Genomic DNA, 5,057 nt, shown 5'->3' with positions numbered 1-5,057 from the left:
TGGTTTAGCCAAGGCCTAAAGATCATGAAGGATAGTATGTAAAACATTGAGCCATGAGATGTGCAGTTTGAAGCCCTTAAAAGACGTGCACTGTTAATTTACTCACTGTTATTTTTATTTAATACATCTTGAGATGTTTTAAGTTTAAATTTCAGCTCAGTGAAGCACTTAAAGCACCAACACTTCATTAAGTTACTTTTCTTGTAGAATTGTAAATCATAAGTCATAGGACAACCTATATAGGACAGTAATTAAGGGAAAAAAAGTGAACCTGCTGCGGTGTTAAATGCGATGTGGTTGAAAATTTGGGTGCACCTAACTTTTGTGCTGGTGCACCTAAGAAAAAAAGTTAGGCGCACCAGTGCAACCAGTGCAAAAAGTTAGTCTGGAGCCCTGCTCTTTGGTGTTGCTTTAAGACCTTTGCGTGTGGATAGGATTGGAAAAAGGCGAAATGTCTCAAATTTACGCAAGTGGAAGCAGGGATGAATGTGCGTGTTGGATGATCTGCAAATTTGGCAGATTCAACACTCGGAACGTAAGTGTCACAAATGAAATTTCAAGACAGATGCACATGCGATACGTGATATATTTTTACAAATTGGTATGATTTAATTGGCAAGTTTCCAAACATTTGAATGAATCATTATACCTTTGTGCAAATACCAATTTACAAGTCACAAATTTTGATGTTGCAAATTGTATCATATGCGTGGATTGCGGTGTTTGCATATACAAATAATATTGAGACATATCTCTCTCCATACGGGAGGAGCTACAACAGACGACAGCTTATCCCGGACAGACTGCTACAGTCTGCCTCATCATGCTCATTTTAATGAGTAAGAATGAAAGTTATGCTGTATTTATTGCAAACAAAATTCTTGCGATATCTCCCGCGAGTCACGTCAGGCAGACTGTAGCCGGTCTGTCTGGGAGCTGCCGTCTGTTGTGGCTCCTCCGGGCTTGCCTCTGAAGTTCACGTTGACGTAGAAAGTCAGCCAAATAGACGCAGTTGATCTGCAACAGAGTTGCCCAGTTAAGGGCTCATCATCACTTTTGTCGTCACGTTGTAGTTCGTTTGTAGTGTGGCCTTTCATGTCCAACAGATTTAATGTGAACTTGGGAATTTTCTGTTTTTGTCACTTGAAAGCTGCAAATCTTTCTTTCATAAGCGTCTTACACTAGGCTATATTTTAAGCAAATACAGTTGTTTATTTAGGATTAGTGAGTGTATGTTTTAACCTTTGTTTTGGCATCCGTGTTTGTCACACATTCAGACGGCAAAGCACATGAACACTTGCTGTGGGAAAAACAAAGTAGCCACGGGGGCGGTCCTTGTCATTCCCAAGTGCCATGAATGCACCATTAGACTGCAGACAGATCTTGCACAAAGATAGTTGATTACGGAGATACTTCCTGAGAGGCCATTCCCTGTCCCCGGAAATGTATGCAAATAGGGTAGCAGTAGGACACGCCCCGCACGAGGGGGGGCCACTATCCCCCATTTATGCAGTGTTCGGGCTCCCTTTTTAACATTGAGGTCTATGGCAGAATCCAAAAATTTCCCAGAATTTGTCAAAGCCTTATTTTTCTGAGCAATGGATACACATTTCGGACACGGTATCATGATCTCCAAACCCTCCTCCCCATTTCAGGAGAATGTCATGACAGTATGACCCTCCAGTCGGGAGAAAATCAACATTAATGAAGGTGTACACCAAGTTTGTTTTGTACTCCGGCTTGTCTGGCGCATAGACTGTATACAGTCTATGGTCTGGCGTGGAACCGAGGCGTTCAAATGTCAATCATACGTCAGTGACACGCCCCTGTTCAGGCGGGGACTGAACCAGAGCCCGTCTCTGACTGAAGTTCAAGTGATAGGGCCATTTGGGAGGAATCTCCTCATGACGATTTTGACGGGTGTTTCATGCTGCTTCCTTATGTTGGAATACACGGGTTTCCCGTTTACCAACAAAACTAGATGCGCGCGCAGCCTTGAGGCAGAAGTCACTTGGTGGCCGTCCACAACGTTATAAACTTAACCTAAATAGTCGGCTGCTGTAAGCTACAATTGGATTTTTTTGTATACCCCTGTTGTCTCAATGATAATAACATCTCATTTCCGACTATATTTCAAAGTTTGACGTTCATTTGGATTATTAATATAACATCGTATTTTGTCATTTTTGGCGTAGACATGCATTCCGTTAGGGATATTGAACATATTTAACATTCTCTAACCATCGTGATTTCGAATTGGTGCAGTTTTCAGCACAAAAACTAATTTTATTATTTTGCTCTTTTGCATTGCTCTATGCTGTTCTATGGTGCTTTCTGCCTCTTGGTTGCGCACGCATGTTTTCGTGACGTTCCATAGAAATCCATGAGCCTGTCTCAAATCGCGTACTTCTGCACTTACAATACCTAATTTGAGTGCATGAGGGTGTTCACACTGACAATTCCAACGACACGAAGGGCGCTGCAAGTTCCCCAATGGTGCACTCATAACGGTCAAAAAGCTGAGTGTGCAACGCTGGACACTTTTCGCCCTTAACGGACGCCATCTTGGCCAGATAGCGGAAGGGGAGGGAGCGTTTTCAAACTCGTGGAAATCGCGGTTGAGAAAGCTGAAGCAGCAGCAGTGGAAAACAGACTTTAAGGAGGTACAAGCAAGTTATAACATAAATGGTTCATGTTTTGACACAGTATGACCATGTCACTGTCGAGTTGAGGACGCCAATAAAGTTATGTTAAAATGTTTGCGATCGTCATTTCCGTGAAGTGCACGGAGTTAGTGTTTGATATGAGACAATACTATTTTGTTAAAATGTGCGCACTCCGCCAGTAAGCACACAGTGCACATAGTGTACTACACGAAAGTGTACTCACGTAAGTACACCATTTGAGACAGACTCCATGTATATGCGAAAATGAACCGAAATTGAAGAGATACCTTCTTATATGTGATTTCTGCAACAATGGTAGGCTAGGGCATAAAAAAAAAAAAGGTTTGGTTCCTGTTGGTTGTCAGTTGAGGCCATGGGTTGGGGGGGAATTTTTTTTTTTTTTTTTTTTTTTTTTTTTCAGTGGCAGTAAGGGATAGGTAGAAAATCAATCCCACCAGGATTTCGCGAGGTTTTTTGAGACTGTTGCGACCTAAAATGCCTGGATGGAAGTTGCGGTGATTTTAGCTGTTTCTTGTGGAGAAATTGCGGGAGGAAGTGAAAATTGCAAAAATAGTTTAAATTTAGGGCAATTAAGGTTAGTAAGACCAAAATCACACTGATAATCTTGATGCTTATTAAAAAGGATAATCAAAGGTAAACAGTAAGGATTACAGAAAATCAAAGTAGGCCTACTTTATTTGTGAAAATGCTTTGACTGAGGTCATTCACAAAGCATTATAGTAGAACTGTCCAAAAAAGACAGTCACCTAAAGAGATGGCATCATGTCATATGTTTCAATACATTCATATATTTTGTAATTCATATTAAGTTCATATCTTTTTAATAATTCATAGTCTGTGGCCTGCATAATTACTAATAGCCAAGTAAGTATCTAGTAATTTCATTTTGATTTAAACTATTTGACTACACTTCTGTTTAATGTCATTACATTGGTGGTGTACGTCTAATTGACTGCCTGCCCCTTTAAGGACGTGAGAGTAGCCTAAGTACATTTCTGAGTGGATTGGAAGGCTTGCATCTCACTGTGTTCGGCTACGAGTGTAAATCACTTTTTGCATAGTGCATTACGATATGTGGATGCAATTGGGAATGTCTTCTATGTCATTAGTTAAAATAAATGTTAAAAAAAACAACTCGAATGAAATTATTATTGGATCATAGAAGAGGTAAATGTCTTGCAATTTTATTAATTTCTATGATTTTGGTAGCACTACTCAAACTAAGCCCACAAGCTAGCAAACATGACATAAGCTAAAAGGACATATCCAGGTAAACGTTTGCCAATGGGTTGCATAGCCTACTCAAAAATCAGTAAACCAAGTAGGCCTTAATTAACTTACTTTCATAGCCTAGGTAGGTTAGCAACACCAGGTTGAGAGATGCAAGTAAGCAGATCGATCATTAACGTTAGCCTTCTATTTATTGTCATCAAAACTGTAGAGGAACGAACACGTTAGGGCAGTCTTTGGTGTCATATGCAAAAGGTGCAGAAGTAAGTGTGCCATCTGGCTCAATATTCTGCGCGAGGGACTGTTGTGGTAGGTGAAATTTCACGGTGAAACTACGATGATTGGTCAAATTTGCGAAAAAGTTGCGGTGTTTGGACAAAATTGCGAGTGCCTTGATAAGTGACGAAAACAATCGTCTTAGTGAACAGCTGTGCACAGGCTACTTTGTAAGAGAGAATACGCTCATCCCTATACACAACGCAAGGGGTAATTAATGTAATTATAGTTCGCCTTATATTTGTGGATTTATTTAATATATTTAGTGTTATTTCTTCCCCAAGCTCATAAAATAAATTTGGGTCGCACATAAATTGACAGGGTCGGTCGGAAACCGGAACCCAAGAATTTTTTTTTTTATTATGCCTAGCCTACTGAAAACGTTTGGATATATTCTGTTATGTTCTGCTGTTGGATAAATAGATACACATATAGGGAAAGCACTTGATATTGAATTTATGTGCTACAATGCAGGCCTGTTAACTGTATGACAACAGTGGTTTATTTAAACTACATCATAAGAATTTATTTCGTCAGTCATCATCAGACTGTAGCCTGTCTGTCCGGGATGAGCTGCCCTCTGTTGTAGCTCCTCCCGGCTAGCCTTTGAAGATCACGTTGACATAGAAAGCCAGACAAAGTCAGACGCAGGTGATATCGAACAAGCCTATTCTCTGGTTTTGTGCTGAGCCCACCCAGATAGCAAAGGGGCGTTGAATCCACGTTTGTTTGAAGCGGCGGAGGTTGATTCAACGTGAATTCAACGCCCCTTTGCTATCTGGGCAGCGGCAAGCACAACAAACTCCTCAACCAAGAACAACCTAGCGGCGAGCGAATCGCATGCGCGTGCAATGTGACGTCCTC

This window comes from Alosa pseudoharengus, unplaced genomic scaffold (genome assembly GCF_046254945.1).
Source record: "Alosa pseudoharengus isolate Yale_2024_CS ecotype anadromous, Long Island Sound unplaced genomic scaffold, YU_APseudo_1.1 YU_APseudo_1.1_scf_19, whole genome shotgun sequence".
Classification (NCBI taxonomy): domain Eukaryota; kingdom Metazoa; phylum Chordata; class Actinopteri; order Clupeiformes; family Clupeidae; genus Alosa; species Alosa pseudoharengus.
The sequence above is the reverse complement of the archived record's forward strand: the minus strand, read 5'-3'. Positions refer to the sequence as shown.